The following is a 20,020-nucleotide window of genomic DNA, read 5'->3' as shown; positions in this document are numbered from 1 at the left end:
AAAGTCAACTTTAATTTGGTTGTTCCATTGTATTGAGAGTTGCAAAATCTTTCCTGCTCCTTTACTGGAGGCAGACTGTAGGATGCCCTAGATGATATCTAAAAGTGATCAAGAATGTACACATAGATATTTATATCTTTGTGTGTATGCATATAGACATGTATATATAGCATGTATGTATATGTATATACAAAAATGTGTATGCATATTTGCATGTGTTTATTTACACACTATGTATAGCTAGTGTAGCCAAGTAAATTGTAAATGAAGATGATAGTTTTGGATAGTGTCCTCCTGGCAGGCAAAGTCCTATGTATCATTATGTCATTGGACTGTGGTCTGCAGTTCACAGCATCTCTGAACGAGTCCACTGTAGAATATTATCTCCTGCAGATAAAAGTTGAGTGGCTATTTCTGTAAAGGAGTTTTGTCTCTCTGAGCACAGATTCAGGACACAGCTGCATTTCAGTGAACCTTGTTGTAGCATTTCTTAGATCATACCAGAGAGACTTATGACCTTCATAAAGCCAAGAAGGACAAACATGGCTGTTTTAAAAGCTTTTAGGAACTGATCATTTATCACACCTACTTGTCTGTAGCAGTTACAGTAAATTTTCTGTTCTCTGCATGGCTCTGAGATACACTTTCCCTTATTACAGAAACAGAACAAAAAATACTGTAGTAATACACGATTCTGGCCTCAAATGTGGCTGTACTGCTTTGGTTCATTTCCATTTAACATATTAGTATTAACTGAACCAAGGTGGTTCTTCTCCCTTTGAAAGGTGACATCTAGAAGCCTATAGAAAGGGTTTGTTGGGTTGTTGGTTTTTTTTTCAATTTACAGTCTATTTAGATCTAAATGTCTCTGGAAGTACTATTTTTGGTACAGTAGGAAGTGATCTTGTCATAATCTAGAATCCTTTTTGTTCTGCTATGTGTGCCTCTCCTAAAGAACAAGTCCTTGCCCAAAGACCTTTGAATCTCAGAGACTATATGTTTTCTGTTTTCATAATTGTTATCATTGATGTGTGAAGGAGCACAGTATTTATCAACCTTAGGATTTATTAGGCCAGAAGTGAATTAACAAACAGAAAACCTTACTGCCACAGAAACAGGAATCCAAAGAATTTATCTAGACCTTATTACACTGCATACTATACAAACAGAAACAGTGAAATTCTGTTGTCAAAAATCTTATTATTTAAATGTAAGACAAGATAAAATAGGTGCAGACTCCATGGAAACAAAGGTAGACTCACAGTAAACTTTCCCAAAAGTTCAAATCTCAAGTCTGCTTGAACTTTCTTGATGGTGCTGTGATACAAATAATTAACACTACGTTAGAAGTGCCCTTCAAGTAGAATATACAGGCAATTAAGCCATTCTTAGCATTACTATTCTTTTCCTTTATAACAGCTTCCAAAACCAGTATTTTTGTTCCATTTTTATTAATGGCTAAAGAGAGTTTTCCAGGCAAGAAAGCGTAAGCTTAACTATGCAGTGATTCCAGAATGTTTGTTTTGAAATTATTTGACATGTTTCAGTTTGTTTCTGTAGTAATGGATTTTTTTTTTTCCCCCAGGCTGCATTTACAAGGAATTCTGGCATTGAGTCTGCAAGGCATTGTGTGCCCAGATTTTTTTAAAAATAGTTCCGTTTCTTAATAGAGCTTAATAGCTCAAATTAGAGATTGGAAACAGACAGAAGATTCTCTTGTGGGAGTTTTCACAGATCTTGGTCAAAAGCAGTAATATTAATTTTTACTGATGCACACAACTGAAAAATATTCTCCCTCTGGAATATAAATCTGTAGAACACTTTAAAAGTACAAATTAACAAAGGAGCAGAGCTACAGTAAGCGGGTCATTTTCTGTTCATTTTGATAGCAATTATTCTTAAGATCTCTATAACCAAAATATATCAACATTAGAAGATAGTAAAGTATGTTGAGAGACAGAGTAAACAGGACAAAAATGAAAAAATCTTTAAGTCACAAAAGAAAAAAAGACAAATAAATCACTTAAGATATCTGATTTAGCATAACCAGAGGGGTTGAGATGCACCCGAGTCACACAAGAGTATAGCTTCAGTGTCTGCAGTGCTCTGTGTGTCTCCGAGTCATATTTTCCAGTTGTGTGAGTGAGTCAAAGCCTTTTGAGGTAAACCTGGGGACGTGGGCAGAGAGGAAGATGCCCAGAGTCTCGGGGTCCCTGGTTTGACAGATTAAAGCACCAAAGTTCAAATATATCCACTGTAGAGATATAACCAAGAATTCCTGCCAGCCAGACATGTGGAAGAACTGACTCAGATTCCCTATATCTCAAATTTCACTACCTATGAGAGTTAAAGAAGAAGGAAGAAGAAGGAAGAAGAAGGTGTGTACTTTTTTTTTCCTTCTATTTTTTTATATGTTAAAAGGTTTTACTTTAAAGGAGACAAGACTCTGCCATATGAGCCCTTACTGCAAGCTCAGTGTCACTGACACTCTGTAAATACCTCGTTTCACCAGGGAGGAGAAAATATATATTTTTTTTTACAAACTCTGGATGAGACACATGTTCTGTATTTCAGTAATGATTATTCACAATGTGGTATCAAATATTAATGCTCTTTAGGACATCTGGAAAATACTGATTGGAAAATTAATATGAAATTAATGTTCCTTCTCATGTTTTTATCTTCTTCATGCCTCATCATCATGCCCACTGTACCATGAGATCAACAAGATTAGAGATCTTTGAAACCTGCTTACCAGCAGAATATGATGTTCAAGCTGAGGTAAAGAAGCTAACAGCTGACCTGCAAGATTAAGGTGACAAATTAGACATCTAACAGGGCATCTTTGTTTTAAGTAAGCGAGGTATGAATCCATGATGCATAGATATGTTGACTTCTCCTCAACTGAACTATAATGCATAAAAGCTACAAACACATTCTGTTGCTGATTGGTCCTGGTTCAAGTGACAATGAGTAACATTGGTCAAGGTGCGGGAGAAGAAAAAAAGAACTTTGAGTAAATAAAATTAAAATAAACAGTAAAGAATCTATATATAAATTTAGCATGTATTATAATATACTATAGGAAATAGTGTATAATAAAGGTAGCCAATATGTATAGGTAATATAACGATATGTTTAGAATAAATATGATACACACATATTAATATGTAATTTGTATATGCATAGAAAACATGTATCTAATGCACATGAAAATAGAATATTTGCAGAATGCACATATACATAAAATATATACAAATCAAATAACCTTTTGTTCCTGTTGCTAAAGCAGTAGCTCAAGAAGTAAAGGCTCAAAATGCAACTCCATAGGTTAGACGTTAGGAAAAATACTTAACAATTATGCTCGTGAATCATATGGAACAGACTAGTTTATGTTGCCAAAAATGAGGAGGAACAGGCTGGACGAACATCTGCTGGTCATGATATAGCTGTATTTCATCCTTAAGATGAGATTGCTTTTCAGTATCCTGCCAGCCCTATGATTTTCCAGTCTTGTAGGCTTTAAAACTAAAAACATCAGTAATACATCTAACCAAACTGGTGCAGTATTGAAAGGACAAATTTCTTCTTTGGTATATGTGTTATGAAAGAAAAAAAAAATTAAAAATCAGGCTATTTAATGAAGAACATACTCTTCTTTCCTTCAGAGAGTGAGTAATTTCAGAATGTATCCAGATGATAAATAAGGACACAGAAGTTAGACACAGTGCATTGCACAAAGAAGTACAGTTTGCAAGTGGTCACCACTTCTGAGATAGGAGTGGGAAACAAAAAAAAAGGAAAAAAAAAAAAAAAGGAATTACTAGGTGTGTTTGTGATAGTAATCAAATGTTTCACAGAATGTAAGTTTTAATATGACAATGGGAAACGACTAAGAAATTTTGCTCTTCCTGGCAATTACTGGTTGTTTATTGCTCAGAATTTTTGAGTTACTCAAGTACCTAAAAGGAAACTAATGCATTTTCAGTCTCCAAGCTTCATGCAAGAATATTGCAGGGTTTTCAGAATCAGATAAAAAGCAAGTACCACTTGGAAAGGGCACCACTAAATAAATGCATTCTAAAATAAATGTTGAGTAATTCAATCATCAGAATGTGTGAAGAGAATGAGCTCTGAAGTGAAACATAGTGACCAAAGAAATTAGTGGAGCCAAGTTGCTAGGCAGAGATAAATAGGGGTCTAATTGGTTTTATACATCTCAATTGAGGTATTTATTCATGTGCAAAAACCTCACAACATTAAAAATAATTTGATTTAGAAATTGTTTTCATGGAAAGCATTCAGTATTAAGTTCCTATATCAATGTAATATAGTGACAGCAGAAGAGAAGATATTTCCAATTAAACACTTGAAAGCTTCATATCCATAAATTAGTTAGTAGGTAATAGAGTTCATGTGAACTGTGGCTCTGAATGGGAAAATATGTTCTCTTCAGAAATATCAGGCAATTGAATGATATAAAGATAATTTGCAAATTCCGATAGGTCAGTAGTTATTTTTTTTTGTTAAATGGAAATTATGCTTCTTAATATTTTTTGGTTCAGTTTTCTATGGGTGAGTATCAAAGTACCTCCAAATGTTTAGATGTCCATAAGACTCAGGGAAGCAATAGAAATATGTACATCCCTTGCTAACTGGCTCTTTAGTATTGTTTTGTGTCGGTCAAAATTAGTTTGGGATACCATTACCCAGAACTTTTCAACCTCATGTAGAAAGCACAAATTAACTAGTAGCTAGATTATCAAACATGATATCATAGTTTTATATTCCTGTTTCCTTCTCACCCTGTTCTTGCTACCCAGTGAGACAAGAGTAGTGAGAATAATTGCTAAATAGGGGACACATTCCAACTAGTGAAGGATTGGAGTTTCAAACCTGTTTATTCAACATGGAATTAAACCTGGGTGTCTTGTTGGATGAAGTCTTTAGTTGTTGGTTTGCAAGGTGACCTCAACTCTGTTGTGTGAGGAGTCTCAGCTGGTCAATGTGTGGAAGCTGTACTCTGACTCAACTTGCTTCTTGAAAAAAATTTGCAAGGAACTAGAGCACTGGTTCCCAACTACTTTGACCTCATCCTAATTTTTCTTTCCTTTGTGTTATATGCCATGGTGTTACACTGCTGTTACCCTACCTGCTTGGACATCATTGTGTAAGTACCCTGCTGCTATCACTTTCTCTTTGATACCTACTAGTTTTGTCAACACCAACATGGAAGTGACCATACTCTATCCTAAAATACTTAGCAGTTAAGACTTTATGTTGTGGCTTTGTGAACAAAAACACTTAAAAATTAGTAAAAGTTTATCCAGAATATGAAGAAAACAGCCACAATTCAAAGAACAATTCAGTAAGGCATTGCTGAACCAGTTGAGGATGATGTCAAACATTGACCTTCTGGATTATTTCTTAGAATGAAGCAAGGAATAGATGGGTACTGTTTTTTGCTGAAACTTAATGAAACATGCATAATTCAAAATAGCCTTCTAGTTGAAAAGCATGTTTTCAAGACAAAGAGGTATATGAATACTGACATAACTAAATGAATTTGGAGTTCTAAAATACCAAGCATTAATTAGAATAGTTTTAATAAACAGAAAGTGTATTAGTTCAGACTAAAAATTTAATATATTGAGATTTTTTTCCTAAATCACGGAATCATAGAATGGTAGGGATTGGAAGAGACCTTTAGAAATCATTCAGTCCAACCTCTTGCTAAGGCAGGTCAATCTTGATCAGGTTACACAGGAACATGTCCAGGAAGATTTTTAAAACCTCCAGGGGAGATTCCACTCCCTTCCTGAGTAACCTGTACCAGGGCTGCCTCATCCTCATAGTAAAGATTTTTTTCTTTAAGTGGAACTTTTTCTGTTACAGCTTCTTTCCATTACTCCTTGTCCCATCCCTGGATACTACAGGAAAAGGTGCTGCTCTGTCCTCTTGACATGCACCTTTTAAATACTTGTAAGAATTAATGAAATCCCCCTTCAGTTTCCTCCAGGCTGAACAGTCCGAAGTCTTCCAGCTTTTCCTCATAAGGAAAAATGATCATCTTGGTGGCACTGCACTGGACTCTCTCCAAAAGCTACCGGCCACACTTTTTTTTTGATGCATCTCAGGATGTCTTTGGCCCTCTTGGCCACGAGGGCACATTGCTGGCTCATGGTTAGTTTATTATCAACCAGCACTCCCATGTCAGTCTCTGCAGAGCTGCTCTCCAGCAGGTCAATCCCCAGCCTGTACTGGTGTATGGGGTCGTTCCTTCCCAGATGCAGTACTATGCCCAGCTCTCAAACCAGTCAAGATCCTGCTGAACGGCAACACAGCCTTCTGGGGAATCAGCCAGTCCTCCCAGTTTGGTGTCATCAGTAAATGATGATATTGAACAAGACTGGCCCCAGAACTGACACTTGTGGAACTGGTGACTGTGCTGCTAACTGGTGACTGTTTTGAGAAGGTTTAGCAGCCTTGTTGGAATCTATTTTCAAAAATCCTAAACAGTTTTAGTTTTTTTAAGTTATTTTTATTACATATTCATTATCAAAGACAGCAAACGGCAGAGTCTTTCACTAAGTTTGGAAGTGGAGACATGAGCTTTAATTTCCTTTAAGTTACTTTTGGTGTTTCTTTTCCCTCAGACTTCTGGAATTCATAGCAGAGAAATAATCAACAGAAAACCTGTTAATCTGACTGCAGAAAGAAATAACTCAATAAGCTATTTTTTTTTAACTGGTCCACATTTAAATTCCAGCACCAAGGGACTGTGGTCCCTTTGGGAGCCTGTTCCCTTTGCTTGAATTAACACAGTACAGGCAATTTTTCCACTCATGTTTCACACAGAGGGTTTATTTCCCAGCAGTTAGAACTAGACACTCAGTTGCTTTTAAAACTTGAGGAGCTCTGTAATTGAAACACTGAGTTATTCTGTGCACAAAAGAACTGGAATCAGTTGCCTCTCACTCACAGCATATGCCAAACTTTGAAGGTTATGCTATTTTCTTCTTTTTTTTCTATTGAAAATGTACAGAACATCCACTTTATAGGAAAATTAAATATTCTCATCCAAAAATAAAGAAAAAAAATACCTTCCTAATTTATTTCTCAGCCTAATATGGTGGTTCTAGGGGATACATTTTTTCTGTGGTCGTGTTGGACTGACATGTTTTGGTCTCCTGCTTAAAATCAACAAGTTTAATGTTGAATGTATTCAATATGATGAGAGTTACACTGACCTACAAGAATGTTATATAGGGCCTGGAGTTAATCTTAAACAAAATGTTACAGCTAGAGAAATGCATAGTTGAGTATTGTAGACCTAGTTTATTTAACTGGGTATATACTTTTAAAAAATTCTCATAAAATACAAACTAGTGTTAGCAGTCTGTTTCTATATACATATATATTTGTATATATGTATCAATATGTGTGTGTGCATGTGTGTTTTTAAGTACATATCTTATTCTGAAACTAAGAAATAATTTGACATTGTCTTCAGAAATGTATCTCTCTCTAAGAGGTTTCAAGATTTGAAATAAATCAGCCACTTATACAACATAATACATCCTAAAGCCATCGGCTTTGGAATATCTCATATGAAATAATTTATAATCTTTCTTCAGGGTATATGTTAATTTTCTTACACAAACTGGAGCCCAGCTTCTTAAAAGTATTTTAATCTCTAATTCCCAGTGAAATCAGTATGGATTAGGGACTTAAATTGGCATTAGACTTTTAAATAATTTTGAGAGTCTGGATATGGTCTCTTAACCACAATGGTATTTATAGCAATTAATAAAAATAATACTAGAATTAGAAGCGTAAAGTAGTTCTCGATATTAACTGAAACTTATGTCTGTAAATGCAGCTGAGGCAGTCCCCCAAATACAGAAGTATTCAGCTATAGATTGAAATTTTTGTACAATGGGACTGAGCCGTAGTCAGCACCCTGATAAAAGTCACCTGTGAAAAATAAAGAAATCTTCCGCTAGCTGTCTACTGACTCCCGGGGGAACCAACTAATGTCATAAAATGCTGCCTAACCACAGACCTTAACACCATGTCTCATCCATGCAGACTAGATCAGGTTACTTGTCCTGATTGCATTATAAGGCATCTACTTGTACTTCGTGTAGATGCTGCACTCTCTTCTGGCTTTGTTGTTGCTTTCTTGATCCTTCAAATATTTACTATGTGTGTGCTACTGAATAACTGTATTCTTCTGTCTTAGAGATGGCTACATTCATCTCCGTGGTGGCTGAAATAACACCTGAGCAACCTTGTGTTCATAAAATGCTTGTGGGCACCTGGAATGAAGGTGATGGATATGCTATACAAGACAGATAATATTCTTCTCCTGCCCAGATGACACGGGTGGCTGAATTGTGTTATCTAATGTGTGAGTATATACATACGTGCAGGTATATTTATACAGCTCGTAACAGTGCTACCTCCTTACCAAGCCATTGTAAATGTCTGCATTTTTACTAACTTGGTACAATAAAGGAGTCCCATGAATTAACTTCCCCGACCATATTTCTTATCTGCCCAATTTCCTTTTAATTAGCTACTAATTAAAAAAACCCACAAATTATCCAGACTGTCATGGAAACTAGTGGTAGTCTATATAAAGACAAATAGAAGTTGGACTCATTAAGTCTTAAAGGGTTGAACAAGAAGGAACATAAATTGAGTATTGCTGAGAACTGTAAAAGGAGGCTTCATTGGAATGGGATCTAACAGAGAGGCTGGATCTGACAAAATGTATAAGGAAATGAACAAAAAATCACAAGTAAAGGCAAGAATTTTCAGACAGCAGCCACTCCACAGTTGCTTCTATGGAATAGCCAACATGTTGTGAAAACATATGGTAGATTTTCCTGTGATAAGAGGTGGGTGAATGATGTTAACTGTGTAGTACAATGGCTGAGTGCCATGAAACTTGTTGGAGAGAAAGGCTTTGCATGAAGGCCAAGCACACCCCAGCCAGTATTGTAGCTAATCATAACCATTTGCGCCTGTTGGAAAAGTCATAGGACTGATGCCAAGCAGCCCAGTAAGCCAAGGCTTTTGGGAGAGCTCAGTGTTGCATGCAGATAGGAATTGCTACAATACACTGAACTCTGTTACTGTTTTAATGATGCATCATATATACTCGAGACACAGCCACGCTTGGGCTATCACTGTACAAAGCAGCACAAATGTGTTTGTGTTCGTGTGTGTGTGTATCTACATATCTATCCATATATATGTAAAAGCATGGTGTATTTTCAATAACTGCTGAGTCTGTGCTTCATACAACACTGTGGTAAAACCCAGCATATCCAAACAACTCTCTAAACACCTAAAATGTCAACTGCAATAATCTCCGGGTCAGGTTGTTTAAAACAAATGAAAACTTAAAATCCTAAACCTCTTTCCTTATTGTTTCAAACAGTTTTAACTGTCCAGAAGTTAATAAAGACTTCATAATTTGGATTCAGCCACACAGATGCTGTAACCAAGATGCTGTATCCAAGAGAAATTGTATTCTGCAGTAAAGGGGCCATTGTTTCTATAAGACAGCAGAATTTGCTTGCATTGGCAGGAGGTAGGCAAGAAATGTCATTATAATTCTCCCAAATTTGGATGATAAGGGGTAATATGAGGATTGCTGGGAACAGGAAAAACAAAGGTACAAGTATAAGTGGAAATGGCAATGAGGACTAAGTGAAATAAAGCCAAATGATTCCTAACAACAGCAGAGATAAAAATGTGTTATATAAAGGACACACAATTAGAAACGACTGCAGCCCTCATGCAAATATGGAGTGTTCAACGCTGAGTTAGGCCTTTGCAAAAGGCATTTGATATCATCCCCTCTGAGGAGAGGTTGGTGGTTTTAAGAACCTCTGTGAGAGGGAGCTTGATTGGTTTTAGATAATGGGCTAGATTTGCTTTGCATAAAAGTACTAAACTACCTGTATTAATGACTCGATCTTTCAGATCTCAGAGGAACGAGGAGATATTTACCTCAGTTGTTGACCATTCTTTGAACATATTTGACCACTTCCTGGTACAAATTCTGCTAGCATTGATTATTCCAGGGGAAGCTTGCTCTAGTAATCAGCTGAGAAAGAAAATGAATGCCTAATGACTTGTAAAGGTCCTGGCTTACGCCTGGTATTTTCAGGTAAACTGAAGTATGAGGTCTCCAAGGCTCTGCAGTTTCATTCTGACTTTCCTAGGATCCAGAATCAGCTATTAACAAAACACCCCATTAGGATGGAACACTGGCACAGTCTGCCCAGAGAGGCTGTGAAGTACCCTTCTCTGGAGGTTTCCATACCCACCTGGGTGCATTCCTGTGTGACCTGACTGAGCTGAACCTGCTTTAGCAGGGGAGTTGGACTGGATGATGTCTGGAGATCCCTTCTGATCCTTACTGTTCTGTGATTCTGGGACTAGCTTTTTAAATCTTTCCTTACCTTTGGTGCACAGATGTGCTGTTGCCATTCTACATTGGTGATAACAACTTTTCTGCATTATGTTTCCATAGGGGGAGGAATTAAAACCAATTTTAAAGAAAGAATTATCCACTGAGTTCTCAACAAAATGATTGCCTTTGAAGTTATTCTTTTGTTCTTCTAATGCCCTGATTTAGAGATCAGCCAGTAAAACAGGAGAAGCAAATTAACCTTCCTCCATCTCTTTTTTGTAGATTTCACTAACCTCCATTATGAAGGGAAATTCAGATGAACAAAGATGCAGATTATCAATACTAAAAGGTCATTTTCATTATAATTAATGTATGGGCACATAACTGGGGTACAGAGAGATGCTGTGGCATCTGTTTTGTTTGGGGTCTACAAAATAGAGATCAGACAGTTTGGCACAATATTACAGGAAGTCCTTTGAAATAGTGATTTCTTGTATTGAATTGCAACGTAGGATTAGGATCTCTAGCGGCATCATCTCTTCCCAATGTAAAGCCAAACCTCTGCCCCAAAAAGCTATATGAAATGAGACAATTAGAAAATGCTGTACAAAAGCCAGGCCAAATGCCAAAACGTCTAATTCATCTGTAGAAAAATGGCACACCTCTGATAGGCACAGGCCATGACCCAGTATATATTAAATCCTAAACTAGAATATTCAATAGCCACAGGCCAACCTTCCTCTGCTGACAGAGCTAATGATAAAAGCAAGACTTGGCATTAATTTCAAGGAGGAAGAGCTAAAGGGTCACATCCCTAGTTTTGGGGTTTTTTTGTTACTAATAGCTGGAATTTCTCACAAGTGACAAAGCACATGAGAGCTTTGCTTTGGGCAGGGTACTGTAGTGGTCTACTGTTGAGTCTTTCGTAGTGACTTGCACTGAAGTCTGTCCCATAGATGTGGAGATCGGCTCTTGAGCCTGTTATTTGAGACCCTATTCCTCACTCTGTGATTTATTCTTTCCCTTTATGGGAAAGGATAATTTTATTGTATTCATTACTGGAGCAAAAATCATCTTTTGAGATCTGTACAGACTGTTTTGCAGGTATTTGACCTCCTGGATAGTGAAAGGTTTCTGCATTGAAAGCTCACCACATTTTGGGAGTTTGTAACACAGAATCTAGCAGTGCTCCCTAATAAGGTTTATTTCAACTCCTAATTTCTTTAACATTATTTGGAAAACACCTCATCCATTTCAGAAGGATCTGGCTTGCTCTGTAAGAATATGCAATGGAGTACTTCAAACCATGTGTCACAAACTGTGCCTGCAGATATTTTGACTACTGGGCACAGGGTTGTGCTTTTCTATTTTAAACTACTTCCAAGTCTAATATTACTGAGGCGAGATGAAAGTGTGTAATATTTCTAGCTCTCTGAATAAACCAGTCTCCTGATCAATGTGTGGGAGCTGTGGGTGTATGAAACATATTTAATGTTCCTCACCTACTAAGAGCCATTATGAATTGCTAATGGTGATCAACACTGCTAACGTTCTGTATGGGTCAATAATATAATGTAAGATGATTTCTGCCAGGAAGCAGTTAGTCTTCGGAAATTAGGAATGCATTATTGTATTGACTTCTGAGACACGTGCTACTGGGGATCTGAACACTTTTCTAGATGCTCTGAGCTACTTTAGGGTATGAAATTCTCTAGGTGAGAATACTGGAATATATTCCTAGTAAGTAGTTATCCTTTACCTTGGTATTAAAAATTTTAGCAAACATGCTTAAAATTCAATAAAGTTTTGACAGAAAAAAGATTCTTTTCCAAAACAAACTAACTATAAAAAAGGAGTGGGGGTGGACACACACAGACATAATTAGAAATGGGAAAAAAAACCCAAAATAAACATTTTTAGTAAAACTGAATAACACAAATTCTTTTCACTATTTTTGCTAACAAAAATTTTGGAACAAAAAATAACAGAATCAATCAATACAAGGTGTTTTGCTCCACTGTCTGTATTCACAGAAATACAACACTTACAGAGTTTTTCAGGTTCTTGGGATTTATTTATATAATCTAACAGGTCTTGATTTACTGAGTATGCTCATAGTGTTTCAAGACTTTCTTTACATGGGTGAAGAAATTGAAGCAAGCAGTTCCACAAGCAGAAGAATGAATGAAGTAAAATTTCATATGGTTTTGGAAGTTCTGACTGAATTATCTTCTCTCATCTAATGAAAATCTAGGTGGCTGAAGCTTTTCCTGGAAACCATTCTAGCAGCTGTCCTTCCCCAGGCAGTGGAGAAGGATCTCTCTTTTCCTCCCTTATACATGTCTATGTGTTTTCTTGAAACTCATAGGAAGACAGCATTTTTAAAAACACATCCTGTCAAATGTCAGAATTAAGGATGTTTAAGTTGTGAAAGATGTTCCCAGGTAAAATACCAGTAGATGGCACTTGAGAATATACAGTACTCTTCCTGGTTTCTGTAACAGAATTATTCCTTTTCTTCTTGTGCACCATGACAGTATTTTATCAGTTGATCTTTCCATAATACTCCCCACAGGTTCCCACAGGAATCTCTTGGCCGCTGGAGGCAGTTGCACTTGTCAGTTCAGAGTTGCCTGCAGCTGGGGTGGGTGAAAATGCAAGTGGTCCTAGTAGAGGGCATTGCTTCTGCTTGCAGATATCATGTTTTGTTCTGAATACTAGAAAGACGGAGTACAGCTGTGCTTTGCAAAATTGGCAGGTGCACATCTGGCAAGTGAAAAGAAAGCTAAGTTGTGTGACACCCAAATGACACATGACGGGCAGCCTGGGCCAGCTGTGTAGCAAGCTGTGTAGCCACTGCAGCACTCTGGGCCCTGCTGCCTCTGTGTTGAGTTTTACTGTGCCACATCAGGCAGAAGAATATCACTCTTCACTTGAAGGAAAGATGATTTATTTCTCACACCAGTTGGCCAAGAATAAAATCTAGGACATGACAATCTTAAAGTGAAACCCCAGTAATGTGTTGACCTGTAATTTCCTACAACTGAAAGGCACAAATCTTTTTTCAATACATTCTGGAGAGATTTGACTCTTTGTATTTCCCTTCCAATACAGAGATTCTCTTACAACTTGAAAGACTGGCAATGTTTGTCTTTAGAGCTCAGAAACCTCAGGGGAAGATTAACCTGGATAATGGGATCTCCTCTGAAGCTTCTCCACCATACAATTTTGTTTCCTTTCCTTCTGGGTCAAGCCATCCCCACTAGCTTCTGCAGAACAACACTGCCCAGGAAAGCAGAAGTACATCTTTAGAATGGTGATAGCAAGTAAGTGTTAAATTAGGATTATTGGTGGTGGTGGGAATCAATGTTGAAGCATTTGTACCTCCTCCCTGAACTTCACACTGTCATTTGAAGAGATCACAGATATCCTGCAGCAAAACACATCGGGTGATGCTTCGGTGCCTGCTCGGAGAGTGCCTGCTACAGGGAGACATGATGTTACAGCTCTGAGTTGCTTGCTTTAAGGGAAGGGTAGCAAAAAAGTCTGCTGCTCTTGTTGACTCAGTCCCCACACTTTCTTCAAAACTCTGCCACCAGTGTTGTAATGCTGAAAGGCTTTTAAGTTAGCTTACTTAGATCTTCTTTTTCATGCTATTTCTGCATTACAGAAGTCTAGAGAGTTAAATGTCCCGTAACCAGTTATGCCTTTACACAACAAAGGCTAGATGGGAGATATATATTGTAACTGAAAAAAACACCCAATCAAAAAAAAAGGAGAAAAATATTGGGGGGTGTTTACAGAATTTATGTTATTTTTTGTAGATATGACCATTTTCCTAGCAACTCTATCACAAGGGACCTGAAGCTGTAGATAGAGGCAAACAGTGTGCTTTAATGTGAGAAATTCTGCTAGCACTTTGCCTTAGTAATGCATAAACATTATGCATTTGTGTCCCCCAGAAAGCCTGACATTGCAAAGGACTTTTTCATCCCAATGAGCCCCTGAATAATATCTTTGATAACTTATCATGAAACGAATGTACAGTGTGTTTGAGAAGCGGGGGTTTTTTTGTTTCACATAGTTGCAAACAATTTCACCTTCATTTACCACATAATATAGTACATCTGATCACCCCTTTCTAGCCTTATTAATATGAGATATTTAATATTGCGTAGAAGATTTTTAATAACTTACTCATGAAAATGTTGAAAAACCTTCACATTTCTGCAAAATGTTATGTACTAATGAATCACTTTTTGTTCAATTAAAACTGCTTCCAGAATTTTTATTATCCAGGTTTACATTTGTTTTCTAGAAAGATTTTCTTATAAGGTGGCTACAGAACCACTAATTCATGAAACTTTGCAGTCAATCTTAGTAAGCCAAATCTGAATTTCCATTATATAATATCTTAGAGTATTGGTTCAAACATAGTTATATTAGTGAGAATCTTTCCATGAATCACACTCACACAGAGACCCTTAGGGGATTGAGGAGCTGGTCTACTACTCCTTGAAACTGGGGCAATATTCCTACTGGCTTCAGCTTGTGTTGGAGCAAGTAGTAAACATTTTGTCCGAGTTGCACAGAAAGTCAGTTTTAGTGGAAGAGATTTCAAAGCTTATGCTACACTTCTCTTTCTACACCTCTTTCTGCAGCATTCATATAATTTAAAGTCTATATAAATATCAAATAAAACATTAACCTCTCACAATAAACCCTAAAGTATTTAATAAGATTTAGAGCTTTCTGCCTGTAGAAACGTGAAAAAGTAGACAGAAAGAAGTAGGTTCTTATTTATGTCTAGTTGACCCTTAAGTACAGATCAAATAGATGAAGAAGAAAAATGAATAACTGCAAAAGTAAGCAAACAAAGAGAATTTAATGTCTTGTTCTCTCTGGAGGTTGAGGGTGAGAATATATGTTTGTTACAACACAAGACAGTTCTCAGCATTCAGGACATCTGACTACCATTCAGCAAAACCAGAATACTATACAAAGCTGAAAAAGTGACAATCCTTAAAAAAAAAAATCTATGGATAAACTAAGAAAATGTCTGGGGAGATTCCTGCTGAGATACTATCTATGGTCATGGTTTAGAAGGTAATGCAGTAACTGGAATTGCACAGAAGATGTGTATGAATAACAAGGGATACCAGTTTGGGGATAAATGCCCTAGTTGGGTTAACAAACTGAGTCAGTATCTATCATTTGGTGGAGAAAAATATAAGCAGTTAATTAATGCTTTGGGGATTTAGGGGGAAGAAAAAAACAACAAAAAAAATCCACAAACTGAATTTCTCTGAGGTCCCTGGGGATAAAGAAATGCAGGAGGTAGAAAATCATTTATTATTTTATGCTATTTTATTTCAGTCAGAACTTTGACAGAGGGCTGCAAAGTGCAACTCAGCATTAATCAGTGGAAATTTGAGCTTGACTCAGTTCTGTGTAGCATTAAATTTCATAGGGTTTATAATGATATAAATGTAGAGCTCTCAAGGTGATCTAGTCCTTAATAGTTACTAGTGAATTTGGCCCACACTTTGCATTAGTTAACTGTACTATAAAGATGCTAATGAGGTGAAGGGTAAGTAGGTAATTCTTTGCTAGCATAATTCCAATGAACTATGAAGGAATTTATTACGGTGTAATTTGTTTGTTCTGAATAGCTTGGTCTGTAGTGCAAACTAGTGGAAAGACCTTTTGGTTGGGTAGAGAATCTCTTTAGCAGTAGGGGTTATTTATAGGTAACAAAAAACCACAAATAAATCATAAACACAAAGATAAGCATAAGTAATATAAAAATAAAGATTCAAACATAGTGTCTCTAGAAAACTGATGTTCAAGGACTTTGAATGGGAGCAAGCTGTAAAAATGTGAGGAAAGTAGATGAACTGTTTGACAATTCCAGATAATGACAGGAAAGCTGCTGGAACAATAGAGATGGGAAAAGTAAAGCTCCCCTCTGACTCACTCAGAAGATAGTTTTGACCTGTTGAAGTCATCAGAAAAATTCCTGCTGATTTTCTAGGGACTTTGGCTCAGGTACTGACGAACTGCTGAAAGGCTCCTTAAGCCCAAGAGTGGGGATGGCATGGAGTGGGAGAGAAGGCAGGGGAGTTTTGAGCTGAAATGTCAGTGTTTTCTGACATCCCAGATGCAAGTTCTTTGAAAAGCAGTCAGCTTCACTGTTTCACCTGAATGACAATAAATACAACCTGTATATGGTGAATATTAGCTGTGAAAAACAGCTGTTCAATATTTTTCTAACTATGCTGATTATTTTTAGTTCAAGGTCTCTTTAAACCTGAACTGTTCCCTTATCACTATAGTTCTGAGAAATACGCCTTCTGGCAGGTCCTCTTTGAAATTTGTTTTTGCCCATAAGGTGAAGACACTTAGCAGCAAGCCTATTTTCCTCCCATCTCAGCCTTTTCCACTGAAAATACAAAAAGAAACTTCGTCTAGATTTCATGCTGTTCAAGAAATCAGAGAGTTATCTGGCAGACTTGTGACTTCACTGGATTTTGTGCCTGTGTTTGAAAATGTACAGATTTGATTAAAATGTTCACTCGCACTGCAGAGCTCTGCACTCTGCAGGAGATCATGTTTTGAAAGTGTGCAGGATGTGCTGTGTTTAAGCTTGTGCCATATGTGATCTGTGTGTGTGTACCTACACGTGCACAGACACAGAAGCAGCTGCTGCAGCTTGAACCTGTGTGTGAGGGGATTCAGCTTGCAAAGCAGGACACCTACATTTATGAACTGACAAGTGAGTTAAAGAGTCTGGTGGCCTAAAAACAGGCATCTGGTACCCTTGTAGATTTTTTTTTTATACATTTCTCTGCCTACTACTCCAGTCTCCTATAATAAGTTCCCTGTTGTGTCTTCCAACCATGTTTGTGTTGAGTGTTGCAAATGGCACTCAAACTGTATTATAAGAAAAGGAATTGAACTTCTAAATTAGGTACTTCAACCTGAAGCTGAATCCCATCCTTATCAAATGGTCTGGATAGATTTCAACCTCACACTTGCATGTTTAACTTGCTAAGTAGAGAACAGCGTCTAACCTTAGAAAGGCATTCATTTATATTTAATTATTAGGGTGCAGTTGCTGGCCTTTGTATCTCTGCTTTGTAACCATCAGTACCCGGTCTGTTACTTTTTCAATAGGCATAAGTCCTTTCTAATCCTGGGCCTATGCTGTAAGTTTGCATTTGGAGTCTCAGGTATTCTGATACTGTCTTATGAGAAAGTAGCACAGAAAATACATGAGTATGAGACCTAGGGTTTCAGAATAGGTATGATATGATTTTCTAGCTGTGAAAATAATTTTTTCCCAATTATACATAATGTTAAACCTGCCAAGTAACATTGATAATGACACTAATGTTTTTGCATATTCAGCATCAGGCTTTTCTGCAGTGCTGAGCACTCAAAAGCCCGTGCAGGCAAATGATATGTTTATGCAGTTCCTGCCCACTGATCATGCCCAAACAGATTAAATTAGTACATTATTGGAACTTTAAATTTAAACTCTTCTGAACATCACTGGAAATTTCTCTGATCCAAATCCTTGTGGCAGAACATTTCTTTTTAGCCCTAGTTCTGGATCTCTTTCCATAGCATATGAAATGTAGTTTATGTTTCAAGGCAAGGACAAGCTTGTTATATCTTTGTATTTTGGCAACCCACAAGTTAGCTTTCCATAGTACTTCTCTAGAGACTTTTTTTGTACTAGACTCTTAGAGGACCAAAGAGATATTTGGCAATAGAAGCTCTAATCTGAGACAAGCGGACATTAAGAGGTACCTAATGGAGAATGTCAATAGATGACATAACATGGCGATCTGGGCCCCAAATGCATAAAGCTTAAAAAATATTGAGTCAATCACCAGTCTTTTAACAAGATTTTAGCATGGAAATAAATACTGTTATTTAATATTGTCTTTTATTATTTAATTGCACCAACATATATCCTCACCAGTGGCAAAAGCTATGCTAAGGTCACAGCAGGCACAGGAAATGTGGTGCATGAAGCAGATATAAAGAAGTCTTAAAAAAAAAAAAAACCAGCCTGATTGTTATATATTGGTCAATTTGTGTCAATTGTGTCAAAGTAAATTTTTATCTCTTGTCTATTTTAGTAGATCATAATACACTCACTAAATAGCCTCATTATTGTCATCATAAGAGTGATTTTCAATTTCTTTAGGCACCCACCATACTGATTCTAGATGTGACTTAGATTCAAAGCAGACCGCAAAGTCAAGTTTTCCCTTCACTTCTTTGTGCTTGGAGTCAGGTCAACATATGAGCTGTGGTCCCAAATGCATGAGCCTTGTGCATATTCAGCACCCGTCAGTAAGCAGGATTTAGGATTTCAAATACCACATGGGAGAAGAGGCGAGAAACAGAGCATCACTTCTTTTGCCTCAGAAAATACAGATCCTCCTGCTGTGAAGGAGAGACTGTTATTCCATGGAAATATGAGTCAGGGGGCTTTTCACTGGCTAAGAAGTGGGAACTTATGCCATATTGAGGCTAATGTATATAAATATATATATTTACATGTATGCCACCATAAGTATGTATATATACATACACATATATATGTTGGTGTGTGTATTTCATCTACGTACATATGTGTGTGCGTGTGTGTGTGTGTGTGTATAAAACAATATTGATCTTGAGGAGTGACTGATTCTCTTTGTTTCTCTCAATACTGTCTCAAAGTGACACACTGGATTTCAGATCCCATGACCATCACCTGCCCTCTCAGGTAGATGAGAGTCTTTTCAATAGCCTCTGCTTTTTGGCTGCAGAGTTTTTTTAACTTGGTGACACCGAAGAGCCTCTGGATTAGATTGTAAGGATCCTGTACAGCAGTGTACTCTGGAAAATAAATAAAACTCCCTTCCTTCTTCAGTAATTTTCTTATTGCACTGTTTACGGTATTCTTGGTAGTGTTGGTGGGAGACAGAGCCACAAGATCATCTTTTTCCTATCACTTTTTAAAAGATCCTTTCCCAGTGAGAAGCAGATCTTCAGTCTTCACATCAGCTTGCAAGCTTTTAGGTAATGAGGGGAGATTTTTGCTTAACCATGTAGAGTTGAGGTGCTTCTCTATCCTGGGCAGCATCAGTGATAAGAAATAAAGCTGATGTCTTTGTAAGGGAGCTTTTCTGTGCTGCATGAGCATGGGAATAGCCTGAAAGGCAATGTCTAGTCCTTGACTATACTTGTTGTGAGGAAGCAATTCTGGGGTTCATATTTGTATGTAATAGTCCTTCACAGTAGTCTCAATGTCTTTTGCTCACACATATCATACAAGACTGAGCACATATGAGTTTAGATGTATGCAGAGAAGTCTTTGCCTCTTGTGACTATTTATGATGCCTTACTATGATTGAGAGAAATCAATGGAGAAACTCTTCCTGATTTTCTCACTTCCTAATAAAATTTAAGAGAGCAATAACCTTAAAAAACAGACAGTTCCAAGCAGACTTAGGGTAGGATCCAAAACTTAAAATCACTCAGCAAATCACTCAGCTCCCAGTAAAAAAACAAACAAATCAACCCCAA

Source organism: Colius striatus, chromosome 11 (genome assembly GCF_028858725.1).
Source record: "Colius striatus isolate bColStr4 chromosome 11, bColStr4.1.hap1, whole genome shotgun sequence".
Classification (NCBI taxonomy): Eukaryota; Metazoa; Chordata; class Aves; order Coliiformes; family Coliidae; genus Colius; species Colius striatus.
Note: the sequence above shows the minus strand (reverse complement) of the source record.